Here is a 16,785-nt window from a genome sequence, read left to right on the forward strand (position 1 = left end):
CCAAGCAAAATTTATCCCAGGAATTTGAAGTTAGCCTGTCACTTGAAAATCAATGTAATTCAGCACATTAAAATGAGAAAATTTAAACATTTGGATATATACAGAAAAAGCATTTGATGAAATTTAACCCACATTCTTACTAAAAATTTTCTGCAAACTAAGCAACTATGATATTGTGATATAAGAAATAAATGTTTTTGTTTTTACCCATGGTTCTTGGCACAGAACCTGTGCAACACTTGTAGTTTCCTAAATGATAAGAGCTACAAGGGCATCTTTTGTTATACTTAGTTTTTGACCACGTTCTTGAAATAGCTCCAAAGCATAAAGGTAAAATGAGTATATTTTGTTATTTGTAACAAGCTACTTTCAACCACACCTGAGTTTATGTTAACGAGGTGATTTTTGAAAGGTCCTTACATAACCACAGGATGAGGGCTGGTTGCTAGGAAACCATGTGATTAGAGGGCTGGAACTTTCAGTCCCCTACACCTCCCCTACTGCCCCCCCACCTCCAGGGAGGGAAGAGGGTCTGGAGATTAAATCATTCACCAATGGCCAATGATTCAATCAACCATGCCTACATAATGAAGTCTTTATAAAAATTCTGAAGTATGGGGGATGGGCAGAGGGAGTTGGAATAGGTGTGTGTGTGTGTGTGTGTGTGTGTGTGTGTGTATGTAGGAGGACTGGACACCCATACAGAATTCACCAGGTTGGTAAACACATGGAGATGCTGAGAGGGTGGTGCACCCAGAGAGAGCATGGAAGCGTTACACCTCTTCCTCCATACCTTTCCTTATGCATATCTTCCATCTGTATTCCTGAGCTGCTCCTTTTATAATAAACTAATCTAGTGAGGGAACTTTTCCTGAGTTCTGTGAGCCATTCTAGTGAATGATCAAACCCGAGGAGAGGGTTGAGGGAAGTTCCAATTCATAGCTGGTCAGTCAGATGCACAGATGATAACCTGTACTTGACAATCTGAAGTAGGGGCAGAGAGTAAGTAGTGTCAGAAGTGAGTTAACTTATAGGACCCCCAGCTGGTATCTGATGAATCAGAGATTGTTCTCCCCTTTGTCTTCTCCTTGTGCCCCTTCTCTCCCCTTTTCAGGTCACTTTATGTGAAGGCCCCACCACCTCCACTGAATACCTCACTCCAAAGTAAGTAGAGAACTCCTGCTGTAGCAATACTGGGCCCTTCTTTCCCCTAAAAAGGAGATACTGTTTTCTGAGAATAACTTCTATCTTTGAGAACACCAGTCAGCACTCTATACAATTCAGGGGTGAAAAAACTGAAAAATTACGAACACTTCAGAAGTCATTCAGATTAAATATGCCCTTAACAGCATAGATTTTTTTTCTCAGCAGGCCTTAAGCCTAACCTTATTCTCAGTCTCCATGGAAAGTCTGGCCTTCACAGTTTTTCTATTTGTTACAATAAAAGGCAAAGATTTCTCTAATATTTCCAACATACAGGTTTCTGAGACCCACAGTCCTTGAAGGTTTCTTTTGTTTTGTTTTTTAAAAGTATTGGCTAATGGGGCATGCGTGATTGGCTCAGTTGGTGGAGCATGTGACTCTTGATCTCAGGGTTGTGGGTTTGAGCCCCATGTTGGGTGCAGAGATTACATAAAAGTAAAAAAAATATGTAAAAAAAATTTTAGAAGGTAATTTTTGTATGTTGATTGTTCAGAATTCTATTTTGTTTAAATTTTTATAACAGGCATCTCTCTTATTTAAAAACAAAAAAAATGAATAAAAACTTAATAGAAAAAAAGATAAATGGTCAAAGGAAATGAACAATTTTTCAACGAAAACATGCAAATCGCCATTTACCAAAAATGTTAAATGTATATTTTAACTAATTTTATTTTTATTATTTTTTCCATATTTATTTAAAAATTTTTAAATTTTTTTTTTCAACGTTTATTTCTTTTTGGGACAGAGAGAGACAGAGCATGAACGGGGGAGGGGCAGAGAGAGAGGGAGACACAGAATCGGAAACAGGCTCCAGGCTCTGAGCCATCAGCCCAGAGCCCGACGCGGGGCTCGAACTCACGGACCGCGAGACCGTGACCTGGCTGAAGTCGGACGCTTAACCGACTGCGCCACCCAGGCGCCCCTATTTAAAAATTTTTAAAACATAAGTTCAAAACAAAAAGCCTGGGCTGTTGACCAAAACTTTGGGGGGTGAGGGGCTGAGAGACAGAAGGAAGTCACTCCATTGCAAACAGTTTTTTTTTTTTTAGTTATGCATAAGTTGCAAACATCTTTGTTTACAAAAAGCAGTTTCTGGTCAATTTATGACCTTCCTGTTTGAAAGTACCAGCCCAACTCTATGTAGCACAGGAGTCCTTTGTCTCTCATCAATGAGCCATTATGTTCATTTGGCAACTTTCAACAAGATTCCCACATCACTGTTAAACACCTATTCTTTCTTGCAGCTTTTCAAGGTGGTAAAATTGTTTGAGGTTCATAAGAGTGTGTTAGAGGCATGCCTGCATTCACAGGTCAGCAAATTGAATTAGCATGAACTTGAGCCCCATGCAGATATTGGGCAAACCTAATAAACATTTCCTTCATGAAGGAAAAAAAAAATCATTATTTTCACATTATTTACTATTTGCTTTGTGAAATACCTCCCCAAATAATTGCCAAAATGTTTTTAAGCCCAGAGAGAAGCCTTGGAATTTTAAATAAAGTGGTCAAGGAAGGCCTTGTAGAAAAGGTGACATTTGAGTAAACACTTGAAGTGAGAAAGAGAGCCATGTGGGGATGCTGGAAGCATTCAGAACAAAAGGAACAGCAGTGTACAGGCCTGAGATAGGAATGTAACAGATGTGTTCAAAAACCAGTGAAGTGGCCAGAATGGCTGGAGTGGAAAAGGATGCAGACAGATGTTGGGGATGGAAGATAGAGGCAGATCACAAAAGGGTTATTGTAAATTAGTTTCCCTTGGCATTTGCTTAAAGTAAGATTGGAAGCCAGTGGAGGATTTTAGGCAGAAAAATAGTGTGGTATGACTTGTGTTTTAATAGCATTACCTGAATGCTATGTTGAGAATAGGCAGAAAGAGGGCAAGAATAGGGAAAAGTTAGAAGCCCGTTCCAGTAAACTAGGTGAAAAATAATGAAAAATCAAAGATCAGGATAGAAATAGTTAAGAAAGGGCTAGATTCTGGATGAATTTTTTTCCTTTTTTTTTGAGAGGGAATTTATATACAATGAAATATATCCATGCAGGTGTGCATTTCTATATATTTTGACCAATTTCTGTAACTACCACAAATGATACAGAAATTTCATCATCCAAAAAAAGTTCCCTAGTGACCCTTTGAAATCAAAATATGCCACCTGACCTCAGGCAACCACCAATCTGCCTTCTTTCACTGTACATTAGCTATGTCTTTTCCATAGCTTCATATGCATTAGAACTACATCTTATTTCCTTTTTTGTCTGGCTTTTTTTTTCACTCAGCTTGTTTTTGAAGTTTACTTGTGTTTATGCATGTATCACTAGTCCATTCTTTTTTATTGCTGATTAGTATCCCATTGTTTGAATAAACCAGTTTATTCAATACTGTTAATAGCCATTTGTGTTATTTTCATCTGTAGTTTATAATGCATAAAACTGCTATACATACTTACATACAAGCCTTTGTGTGGATATAGGTTTTTATTTCTCTTGAATAAATACCCAGGGATGTGACTGTCATTATAAGTATGTCATGGGTCATGGTAAGCATATATCCAGTTTTATAAGAAACGGCCAAAATATTTTCCAGAGTGATTGTATCATTTTACATTCTCACCAACAATGTGTGAGAGTTTTGGTTGCTCCACATCTTGGCCAACATTTATTGCCAGTCTTTAATTTTAGTCATTCTGATGGATATGTAGGAGGCATGGTTTGGAAACATTTGCCCAACAAATTCTTTGACACTCCTCCCATCAGAAGGTGGAGTCTTATTCCCGTCTCCTTGAATGAGGGCTGGATTTAGTGACTCCCTTTTCATGTCTTATTTTGTAATTTATTTATTGAAATATAGTTCATATACATAAAATTCACCATTTTGAAGTATACAATTTAGTGGATCTTAGTATATTCATAGTAATTCCAGAACATTTCTATCATATCAAAAAGAACCTCCATACCTATTAGCAGTCACTCCCATTTCCCCTTCTTCCTTCTGCACACCCCACCCCTCAATTCCCTGGCATCATACAATATTTGGCCTTTTGTGTCTGGTTTCTTTCACTTAGCATATGTTTTCAAGATACATCCACATTTCAGCATGTGTTAGTATTTCGTTTGTTCTTATGGGTATCATTTCATTGTACAGATACACCACCTTTTGTTTTTCCATTCATCAATTGATGGATATTTGGGTTGCTTCTTTTTGGTTTTTATGAATAAAGCTCCTATGAAAATTAACGTGCACATTTTCGTGTGAACATGTTTTCACTTCCACATTTTTGAGGGACTGCCCAACTGTCTTCCAAAGTGGCTGTACCATTTTATAATCCCACCAGACATATACAAATGTTCCAATTTGTCTACATCTTTACCAACACATTTTATTGCCTTTTATTACAGCTATCTTAGTGGGTGTAAAGTGGTATCTCATTGTGGTTTTGGTATGCATTTCCAGACTGATGATGTTGAGCATCTTTTCATGTACTAATTGGCCATTTGTAAATCTTCTTTGGGGAAATGTCTATTCAAATTCTTTGCCTGTTTCTAAATTGGGCTCTTTATTATTGAAGTGTAAGGGATCTTTATATATTCTAGACACTAGATCCTCTGATATATATGACTTGCAACTATTTTCTCCCATTCTGTAGGTTGTCTTTTCACTTTCTTGATAGTGTCCTTTGATGCAAAAGCTTTTAATTGATTGAAGTCTAATTTATGTTTTTTTCTTTCATTGCTTGTGTTCACAAAGTTCACAAAGATTTACACCTATGTTTCCAAGATTTTTTTTAATGTTTACTTATTTTTGAGAGAGACAGAGACACAGAGAGACAGAGTGAGCACGTGCAAGAGCAGGAAAGGGACAGAGACCAAGAATCCGAATGCAGCTCTGAGCTGTCAGCACAGCTGAAACCACAAACTGAGATCATGACCTGAGCAGAAGTCCGATGCTCAACCAACTGAGCCACCCAGGCACCCTTTTCTAAGATTTTTTAAGTTTTAGCTCTGATAAAATTTAGGTGGTTGATCCATTTTGAATTAATTTTTGTATATGAGGTGAAGCAGTGGTCCAAATTCATTCTTTTACATGAGGATAGATAATTGTTCAACCACCATTTGTTGAAAAAACTATTCTTATCCCATTGAATGGTCTTGGCATGCATGTCAAGGGTGTAAGGTTTTCCAAATGTATAAGATCATGCCATCTGCAAATAGAGATCATTTTACTTCTTTTATTCCCCAATATGAATGCCTTTAATTTCTTTTTCTTCACTAATTGCTCTGGCTAAAATCTCCAGTATAATGTTGAATAGAAGTTTTGAGAACAAGCAAACATCTTTGTTTCTGATCTTAAGGGCAAAACTATCACTTTCACTACTAAGTATGATGTTAGCTGTAGATATTTTATAGATGTCTTTTATTAGGTTGAGGAAGTTCTCTTATATTACTTGTTTGTTGAGTGTTTTTATCATTAAAGGATGTTATTTTTTTCAGCTTCACTAAGGTATAATCATCACATAAAAATTGTATGTATTCAAAGTATACAACTTGATGTCTTGAGGTAGATACACACTGTAAAATAATCACAATCAAAACAATTAGCAAATTATCATCCTATCTAGTTGCCATTTGTATGTGTGTGTGTGTGTGTGTGTGTGTGTGTGTGTGGTGAGAACATTTAAGATTTACTCTATTAACCAATTTCGGATACACAGTACAGCGTTTTTGACTGCAGTCACCATATTGTACATTAGAATTTATTCATCTTACATAACTGAAACTTTGTACCAACATCTCCCCATTTCCCCCCACTCCTCCCACCATTCTACCCTCTGGCAACCATGCTTCTATTCTCTGCTTCTATGAGCTCAACAGTTTTATATTTCACATAGAAGAGTGAGACCATGCTGTATTTGTCTTTCTGTGTCTGGCTTATTTCACTTGGCATAATGTCCTCCAGTTTCATCTATGTTTTTGCAAATGGCAGGGTTTCTTTCTTTCTTCTTTTCTTTTTTTAAGACTTTGTTCTTTTTTAAAGTTTATTTTGAGAGAGAGAATGCACAAATTGGGGAGGGGCAGACAGGGGGTAGGGAGAGAGGGAGAGAATAGGGCAATGTGGAGCCTGATGCAGGGTTTGAACTCACAAACTATAAGATCATAACCTGAGCCAAAATCAAGAGTTGCACCCTTAACCGGCTGAGCCCTCTAGGCACCCACCCGCCCCTTTTTAAGACTGAATAATATTCCAGTGTGTGTGTGTGTGTGTGTGTGTGTGTGTGTGTGTGTGCGTGTGTGTGTGACTATCCAGTTAGTTGAGAGACACATTTCCATATCTTGGCTATTGTGAATGATGCTGCAATAAACATGGAAGTGCAGATATCTTTGAGATACCGATTTCATTTTCTTTGGATATATACCCAGAATATGGGTTGCCATATCATATGGTAGATCTATTTTTAATTTTTAAAGGAACCTTCATACTGTTTTTCATAATGGCTGTACTAACTTACATTCCCACCAACAGGATACAAGGATTCCCTTTTCTCTACATCCTTGCCAACATTTGTTACCTCGTCTTTTTGATAATAGCCATTCTAATCTCATTAGAGATTAGTGGTTTTGATTTGCATTTCCAGCTGGTTAGGGATGTTGAGCACCTTTTCAAGTACCTTTGGGCCATTTATGTTTGTATGTTTTCGTTTGAGAGATGCCTATTCTGGTCATTTGCCCATTTTTAAAAATAATTTTGTTTTGTTTTTTGTTTCCCATGGAGTTGTAGGAGTTCCTTATTGAACCCTTACTAAACCTTTATCAGATAAATGATTTGCAAATATTTTTTCCCATTTTATAGGCTGCGTTTTCACTCTGTTGACTGTTTCCTTTGCTCTGTAGCATTTTAGTTAGATGCAATCCCACTTGACTACAAAACACCAAAAACACTGGCAACAAAAGCAAAAATACGTAAGTGGGAAGGTCTCTTCAATAAATGGTGTTGGAAAAACAATATCCATATGTAGAAGGATGGAATCGGACATCTCACACCACATACAAAAATCAACTCAAAATAGGTTAAAGACTTAAATGTAAGGCCTGAAACTATAAAACTACTGGAAGATAACATAGGTAAAATGCAAGAAGCACCTTCCTTTCCTGGGAACATAGTGCTTACTTGGCACCCTTGTTGAAGACTAGTTGACCATAAACATGTGGATTTATTTCTGGGCTCTCTATTCTCTTCCAGTGGCCTATATGTCTGTTTTTATGCCAATACCAAACTGTTTTGATTACCATTGCTTTGTAATATATATTGAAATCAGGGGGTATGATAGCTCCAGCTTTGTAATTCTTGCTTTTTCTGTATCCAGTGAGATGATGTGGGTTTTGTCTTTCATTCTGTTTTGTATCATATTTTCTTATTTGTTAAGTTGAGCCATCCTCATATCCCAAAGATAAATCTCACTTGATCATGGTGAATGATCTTTTGATGTGCTATTGAATTCAGTTTGCTAGATTTTGTTGGGTATTTTTGCATCTATATTCATTAGAGATATTGACCTAAAGTTTTCTTTTCTTGCAGTGTTTTTGTCTGACTTTGGTATCACTGTGATGCTGCCTTAATAAAATGAGTTTGGAAGTGTTCCCTCTTCTTTTTGTAAGAGTTTAAGAAGAATTGGTATTTGTTGAATGTTTGTTAGAATTCCTCTTGAAGCCATCTTGGTTTTCTTTTATTGTAGGTTTTTGATTACTGTTTCAGTCTCCATGTTTGTTATTGGTCTATTCAGGCTGTTTTTTCTTGATCAAGGCTTGTTAGGTTGTATGTTTCTAAGAACTTATCCATTTCTTCTAGGATATCCAACTTATGGACATATAATTGTATGTAATAGTCTCTTTTTACTGTGGAGACATCCACTGTGATTTCATTTCTGGTTTTACTTGAGTTTCCTCTTTTTCTTAGTCTAGCTGAGAGTTAATTTTTTTCCATCCCTTCACTTTCAGCTTATGAGTGTCCTAATGTTAAGTTTCTTGTAAACAACATATAGTTGGATCTAGGTTTTTGTTTGTTTTTAATCCGTTCAGCCACTGTCTTTTGGTTGGGAAATTTAATCCATTCACATTTAAAGTAATTATTGATAGAGGACTTACTTTTGCCATTTTAACTGTTTTGTCTTGTAGTTCTTTTATCCTTTTTCTCCTTGCTGTCCTTTTTTTTTTTTCCCCCTTCTTTTTCTGGATTGATAGACTTTGATTCTTTTCCTTTTGTGTAACTCCTAGGGGTATCTTTATTGTTACCATGGGGCTTACATAAAACATATTTATAATAGTCTATTTTAAGCTGTTCCCTTCATTTGCATATAAAAACTATACTTCTACCTCTCCTCCCCTCCCCCCCCAACTACATGCTCTTAGTGTCATAATTTACATCTATTTATATTATACGGAAGGATTTTGGATTTTGCCAAATGCTCTTTCTGCATCAATTGAGATGATGTTTTTCCCCTTCAGTTTATTAATATGGTGTAATACATAATTTTCATATTTTGAATCAACTTTCCATTCCTGGGATAAATTCCAATTGGGCAAGTAGTTTGTTGCATATTTTTAACATCATAACAGATTTGGTCTATAGCTTTCCTTTATGATGTCTTTGGCCTTGGTTTCAGGGTAATACTGGACTCATAGAATGAATTACATTTTCTCTCCTGTTTTTTGGAAGTTTTGAGGATTGGTGCTAGTTCTCCTTTAAATGTTTGGAAGAATTCTCAGGTACATGGGTGGCTCAGTCAATTAAGTGTCTGACTCTTGATTTAGGCTCAGGTCATGACATCAGGGTTGTGGGATTGAACTTTGCATTGGGCTCTGCTCTGCGCTGACAGTGCAGAACCTGCTTGAGAGTCTCTCTCTCCCTCTCTCCACCCCTCCCCTGCTAGCACTCTCTCAAAATAAATAAAATTAAAAAAAATTTTTTTTTCATTTATAAATGTTTGGAAGAATTCACCAGTGAATTCTAGTCCTGGGCTTTTCTGTATTAGGTGGTTTTTGATTACTAATTTAATCTCTTTTCTTGTATTCAGGTTTATTCAAGTGTTCTATTTCTTCTTATATCAGTTTTGGCTGTTAAGTACTTCTAGGAGTTAATCTATTTCATCCAATTATCTAATTTGTTGGCATGTAATTGTCCATAGTATCTCTCTATCATCCTTTTTACTTATGTAAGGTCAGTAGTAATGTCCTCTCATTTCTGATTTCAGTAGTTTCAGCCTTTTTTTCTTAATCTATTTAGAGTTTTGCCGTTTGTTGATTTTTTGAAAGATCTTTTAGTTATGTTCATTTTCTCTATTGTATTTCTGTCATCTATTTTATTATCTTCATTATTTCCTTATGCCTGTTTTGGGTTTGGTTTTCCTTTTTCTAGTTTAAGATAGGTATTGATTTGAGATCTTTCTTCTTTTTAAATGTAGGCATGTACAGCTATCCATTTGCCTCTTTTTAAAAGGCAAAAACTTGGGGCACCTGGGTGGTCCGGTTGAGTGACTGACTTCGCCTCAGGTCACGATCTCACAGTTTGTGAGTTCGAGCCCTGTGCTGGGCTCTGAGCTGACCGTTCAGAGCCTGGAGACTGCTTCTGATTCTGTGTCTCCCTCTCTCTCTGCCCCTCTCCCACTCATGCTCTGTCTCTGTCTCAGAAATAAAATATTAAAAAAAATAAAAAATAAAAGGCAAACACTTTATGCCCAATGTGGGGCCTGAACCCATGACCCCAAGATCAAGAGTCACATGTTCTACCGACTGAGCCAGCCAGGTGTGCCTATACACTTACCTTTTACTACTTACCACTTTGGTTGCATCCCATATTTATATTGTGTTCATTTCTGTAGATCTCAAAGTATTTTATAATTTCCTTTACAGTTTTGTGTAAATTGGTTATTTAGAAATGTGTTTATTTCCACATATTTGTGAATTTCCCAACTTTCCTTCTATTACTGATTTCTATTGAATCTTTGATTCATTCTTCTAGCTTAAATCTGTTGAGCCATTCAAGTGGATTTTTCATTTATTACGCTCTCCAACTTTAAAATTTCCATTTACTTATAATTTCTATGTATTAATACTCTCTATTTGTGAGACATTATTCTGATACTTTAGTTCTTTAAATGGGACTTCCTTTGAACATTTTTAATATTGCTGACTTGAGGGGTGTCTGGGTGGCTCAGTTGATTAAGCGTCCGACTCTGGATACTGGCTCAGGTCATCATTTCACAGTTCATGAGATGGAGTCCCGCTTCGGGCTCTGCACTGACAGCAAGGAGCCTTCTTGGGATTCTCTCTGCCCCTACCCCACTTGGGCACTCTCAAAAATTTTAAATAAACATTAAAAAAAATGGGGTGCCTGGGTGGCCCAGTCAGTTGAGCATCTTATCAGTCAGCTCAAGTCATGATTTCATGGCTCGTGGGTTCAAGCCCTACACCAGGCTCTGTGCTGACAGCTCAGAGCCTGGAGCCTGCTTCAGATTCTGTGTCTCTCTCCCTCTCTGCCCCTCCCCTGCTTGTGCTCTCCCTCTCAAAAATGAATAAACATTTAAAAAAAAAAATAGCTGATTTGAGACTTTTGTCTACAAAGTCCAATACCTGGGCTTTTCCTGGACACTTCCTATTGGCTATTTTGTTTTGTTTTGAGGAGTCATACTTTGTTTCATAGCATGCACTGTTTTTAGAGAAATGGATATATTATTATGTGGCAAACCTGGGTTTCTTTCTCTCATCTTAGGGTCTGTTATTTAGTGACTTTTCCGAACTAATCCTGTAAAGCTGTATCCCTTCCTATGTGAAACCACTGCAATTTCTTAGTTGGCTTAGTGATCAGTTAATCGCACAGAGATTTCCTTAAATGCCTGGAACCCACAAAATACTGGCTTTTGCCAAGGGGCTTGATGTGTGGGTTGAGGCATACCTTCAGTACTCAATCAGGCAGTTTACAACTGTGCCTTAGGTTTCACTTTCTGCTTTTATAGAGCCTCAAGGTCAGCCAGAGGGGATAGCTTAGGGCCTTCTTGGGCCTTCCTAAGCATGCACACAGCCCTGTGCATGTGTGTGGCCTTCTAAATTTCCATGTCAAGAACTTTTCAAAGCCTTTATGGACACTGTATTTCTGTCTTTTCTTACAAGCTTTTTCATCAATATACTGTTTGCCCTGTTATCACCCCTTGCAGCAGCAACTAAAATATTTCCCTGTAAATATTTCAACAAACCCCACCTGTGCAGCAGCTGTAGCACTGGAGGAATTCTGAGGTACAAACAGGTAAAGCTTCTATTTGTTTTCCCACAGAGCCACCAGACAGTTCAAGTAATGACAATTCTTTGTGAATGGAGTCCACTCTGCTCCCTGAGGTACCTAGAATGTGGGTTGTTATTTTCAAGGCTACTTGCTAAGCTGCAGAGTAAGGAGAAAAGGTGATGGTTTCCACCCAGCTCTTTCTTGAGACAATTAAACTTGGCGTGAGTGATAAATGGTGAGAGCCACCATTTTGGAAGAATGCCCAGAACATATGGAGAGTCTACATGATGATGTTCAAGGCAACAGCCCAGCTAAAGCTGACAGCTAGTATTAACCACCAGACACATGAGTGAATGAGCCTTCTGTAGATTCAACACTGAGCAGCCCTAGTTAACACTAACTGGGAGAAGGAAGAGTGCTTCCCTACTGAGCCCTGCTCAAACTTCAGTTTCAAGGCTAAAAACATTGTTCCTGTTTTATCATTTAATTGTATATATTTAAGATGTACAACTTGGTGTTTTGATATACATAATGATAGGATACTAGAGTCAAGCAAATTAACATATCCATCTCCTCCTACAGTTACCTGTGTGTGTTGTGTGGTCAGAGCACGTGAAATCTATTTTCTTAGATTTCGTTTTCAATACAGTATTACTAGTTACAGTCATAATGTTGTACATTAGCTTTCCTCATTCATCCTGTAGACTGCAATTTTATATCCTTTAACCAACATCTCCCTATTTTCCCCACGTGGTAACCAGTGGGCTTACTATTCTAGGCTCCACATGTAACTAAGATCATGCAGTATTTTTCTGTGTCTGGCTTATTTCACTTGGCATAATGTCCTCTTCGGGTTCATCTGTGTCGTTGCAAATGGCAGAGTCTCCTTTATAAGGCTGGATGATATATATGTGTGTATATATATATATGTATGATATTCCTATATATATATTAAGATCTGTTAGCAAACACAGAAAGCTGGTCTCAAATGACCCAGAAATGATGGATGAGAAGTGGCAGAAATAATACACTGGTGGTTCTGTTCAGAGTCCACATCCCACTTGTGCCCAGGGGTGGGCCAGGGTAAGGATGGCACAGCCAGGCCCCAATGCTTGCTTGCAGACATCCATGGACTGCTTGCTATAGGGTGGTGGAGGACCTGTGGACAGCAACATAGGTCAAAGTTACATCGTGGGTGGGAGACTCCACAGCTGAGGACGTTTTACACTGTCAGTGCAGAAACACTGGCTAGTACTCACCAGCACGTGGCTGTTCTTGATCTTTCCTATAGTTAGCGTCCTTCAGATCCTTAAAAATGAAAAAAACTGCCTGGTGTTACATTCCTTTGGAGCTAATAGAAAATGCCTTCTTAACTAGCTTATTTTCTTTCCAAAAAAACCCTTGCAAACATCATCCCCAAGCATATAGAGTATTTTGTATTAAAAACCCATAGGTATTTGACGTTAAGGAGTTGACTATAGTGTTTTTAAAAAACTTTTTTTTTGATTATTGTTTTTCTTGTTCTCTGTAACAAGCCATGGGATAATTTAGTGTGCTTTTTAAAATATATTTTACAAATATACCTTGTTTCCAATAGTTTATAGGTCAAACCACACCCATGACCATTTTTGTAGGTCAAAGATGGTTGACTATCAGCAGTTTCACATGGTTCCACTTAATTACATCGTGAATAAGAAGTGATGGTCTCTCCTTAGATATATGGCTTGGTATTTGGTGGAAACACCCAATTTACTTCTGTATTTCTACTCACCTTCTGATGCTTCCCCCTGGCCCACCCCAACTTAATATTTAATTATTAAGATCTCACTTGTCTCTTCCTCACCCCCATGTAACTTATTTCAATTTCTCCCAAACTACAATTTATAAATGACAGATTCAGAAATATCATTCTACCACTATTTTTTTCTTCTGAATATGAGAGAATAAAAATGTGATGTTAGGGGCGCCTGGGTGGCGCAGTCGGTTAAGCGTCCGACTTCAGCCAGGTCACGATCTCGCGGTCCATGAGTTCGAGCCCCGCGTCAGGCTCTGGGCTGATGGCTCGGAGCCTGGAGCCTGTTTCCGATTCTGTGTCTCCCTCTCTCTCTGCCCCTCCCCCGTTCATGCTCGGTCTCTCTCTGTCCCAAAAATAAATAAATGTTGAAAAAAAAATTAAAAAAAAAAATGATGTTAAGGCAAATGATCAGGAGGCCCTCTGTGTGTTTTTTCATTTCCTGCTTCAGCACAGATTGTGTTGTTGTGCTAGTTTGTCTTAGTGTACTGACGAACGTTTGCTTCCCTCCTCATACTTCTTCCTGTCCTCTTCTAGAACTGTCACTTTGTCAGTGACATGTTATGTCAGCCCTGTCAGAACCAGCCAATGAATCTGATTCATCAGCCAATAGCAATGCAGAATAACTGTGCTAACTCTCAGCAATTAAGATGATTGGGGTCACACTGTCATTAACTGTTACTGTCAGGGAAAAATTCACTGAAGAAGTATATCTTGGGAATGACCTTAGATGCGTGGCAGGCACATACAGTTCACTGACTTATTCATGTGTTTGTCAACTGTGATTGAATTATTGTTTATATTAAACAATTATCCAAAAAAAAAAAAAAAAAAAAACAACCAAACCAACCAACCTAGCAACAACAAAAATTTTATTAGGGCCATGGTGATGACCTATTTGAGCTTAAATTCTCTCCCAGTGATGACAGAAAATAAGAATTTCATATAGTTTAAATACATGCAAGCATTTCTAACCCCTGCCCAGTTTAAGTCAAATACTAATGGACTGGTCTTAATTCATCTTGACAGACTCCATAATGGCTCACCACAGAAAGCACCTATCACCTACTTATTGAATAAATACATATTAATTATTGGCAGAGGCTCTAAGACTGGACAGTGACATTTCATGTTACCAATAATGTTACTCAGTATTATGTAATGGGAAGGACATACATGTGAAAGTTCACTGTAAACAGCAATATAAGTGTCATCCTAAATGTTATCAACAGTTTAGAATGAATATTAACCATGGCATGATTGGAATGACTGTGTCCTAAGAATCCATTTGCTTTCTCTCTGACGTTCAGAAGGGTTTCTGCCAAACGGCTTTGTCTTTTACATACAAAGAACAGGAATTCGTAAGGAGATGAATTACTCGGTCAGGAACACGAGGCATCTGGGAATTCTGGCTCGGGGGAGGGCGATGCCATTTTGTTCTACAATTTTACAATTCTTATTTTCACAGAGAGACAAAAGGGGTGAGACACATGTATCTTGGGTTTACAAAACTATGTGCAGGTCAGTGAATGAAGAGAGGAGGAGGGGGCACCTGGGTGGCACAGTTGGTTGAAGCCTCCAATTCTTGAATTTGGCTTGGGTCATGATCTCACCATTCCTGAGTTCAAGCCCTCCACTGGGCTCTGCGCTGACACCACGGACCCTGCTTGAGATTCTCTCTCACTCTCCTCTCCCCACCCCTCCCCTATGCTCTCTCACTCTCTCAAAATAAACATAACAAAACAAAACAAAACAAAACAAAAACTGAGACACTTAAAAAAAAGAAAAAAGGAGATGACCACAAACTGATAGGTTAATGTAATAGTTCTACTGTTTCCAAAAATAAGCAAATAAATTCTTGAACTGCTATGCAATGTGTTTCCAGCCAGGCTCATGTTGAATGATACTGTTTCTCAGTGTGTTATCAGTCTTTTTAACACCAAAAATACTAAAATCCAAAATAAAACATGCCTCCCAAACTATTTTTCTATTCTGAAGGTTGTGCTTACTGCTCCTAAGAATTGGTTCTGTTGACCTATAAACATTTCATTTGCTGTTTATAGCAATTAGAACATACAAAGGACTGGGTGACACTGCTAAAAAGAGCAGTATCATAGGGGAGTCTTATGTTAAATAATAAAGTCTTTAGTAGGATTTAAAAATCACAGCTCTCGGGGCACCTGGGCAGCTCAGTCGGTTAAGCATCTGACTTTGGCTCAGGTCATGATCTAATGGTTTGTGAGTTTAAGCCCCATGTCAGGCTCTGTGCTGACAACTCAGAGCCTGGAGCCTGCTTCAGATTCTGTGTCTCCCTCTCTCTCTGCCCCTCCCCTGCTCATGCTGTGTCTCTCTTTCTCACAAAAATAAATAAATATTAAAAAAAAAAATCACAGCTCTCAGATGGAGAAGCCATGTGTTTGTAAGGTATGCTTTCAGACCATTTGCCAGAAGGTGGAAGCGAGAAGTTCTACTTCATGATGACAATGCTGATTGGCACTGAATGACACAGAGTGAGATTTTTGAACTTTGGTGTTTTATGTATACCTGATGTAGGACCACTCATATGCGGGAATAACGAGAGGCAACCTCTTCCCAACTCTGTTTTCACTGATGTCATTTTAGTAGCTTACAGTTGGCCGTGCTGGGGGCATTTGCATCACAGAAATTGGCCAATGCTACAAATCAGATACCTGCTTACCACCTCTGCTTCCAATCCTCCACCCCCCAAAACCACACACTCCTTGCCCGGAAAACCAGGAATTAAACATTAGCACACCACTGCATAGGACTAAATCTTCTTGAACGCATTATTCTTACACTGAATCTATGGTTTCACAGGTACAAGAGAACGTGGCTTTTAACAGGTTGTTTGGATGAAGTCTAAAAATTCTGATCTAAAATACCACTAATATCTTTCTGTATCTATACCAGGATACATAGATAGTTCAATCTCAGTCAGGCATCCTAGTTCTCAGAATTCCAGTTCCCTGGGATCTAATCTCTCAGTATAATATACCTGGCATTCATCTAATGCCCTAGGGTTCTCAGAGACTCTAAGACAGCTTGAATCTTCTGGAAGTCAAAGGCTGTACAATGAAAATTACTGATGGTGTGGTAAAAAATATTCCACTGATGCCAAATGTTTGTTTGAAAATTTTCTCCAGGAAAAGGCTGTTCCAGAAACTGTATACATAGATCATAGATGCCAATGAGAATCAGACTCAATTCAAAATTATGTCAACTGACAAAGCTAAAAATGAAGACTTCTTTGCTTTCCAAAAGCAGTCAGAACATTTCCAGAGAGTTTAATTAGCTAAATGCTGTCATTATGTTGATCTATACATGTCTCTCTCTCTCTCTCTCTCTCTCATTTTTGTGGTTATGTATTTTCATGCTTCTCTCTTGCGTTAGTTGGGTGTTTGGGCTGATTACTCTCCAGCTCAAAGACGTTCTAATTGTTGTGTAATTATTCACATCTCTTACTGTAGGGCTACCTATGTATGTCACAGACAGACTGTAAGTG

The 16,785-nt window shown here is 38.1% G+C and overlaps 1 long non-coding RNA gene across 1 annotated transcript; it reads right to left on the bottom strand.

Annotated features, from left to right (window-relative positions):
• Nucleotides 1–10,856: 10,856 nt before the first annotated feature.
• LOC121027458 (uncharacterized) lies at nt 10,857–13,427 on the bottom strand. The gene is made up of 2 exons (XR_005788750.1): nt 12,730–13,427; nt 10,857–12,629 (listed from the first exon to the last, which is right to left on the bottom strand). It is a non-coding gene; the product is annotated as an uncharacterized LOC121027458 (long non-coding RNA).
• Between the last annotated feature and the right edge of the window lie 3,358 nt (nt 13,428–16,785).

Source organism: Herpailurus yagouaroundi, unplaced genomic scaffold, assembly GCF_014898765.1.
Source record: "Herpailurus yagouaroundi ecotype Mexico unplaced genomic scaffold, PumYag 77, whole genome shotgun sequence".
Classification (NCBI taxonomy): Eukaryota; Metazoa; Chordata; class Mammalia; order Carnivora; family Felidae; genus Herpailurus; species Herpailurus yagouaroundi.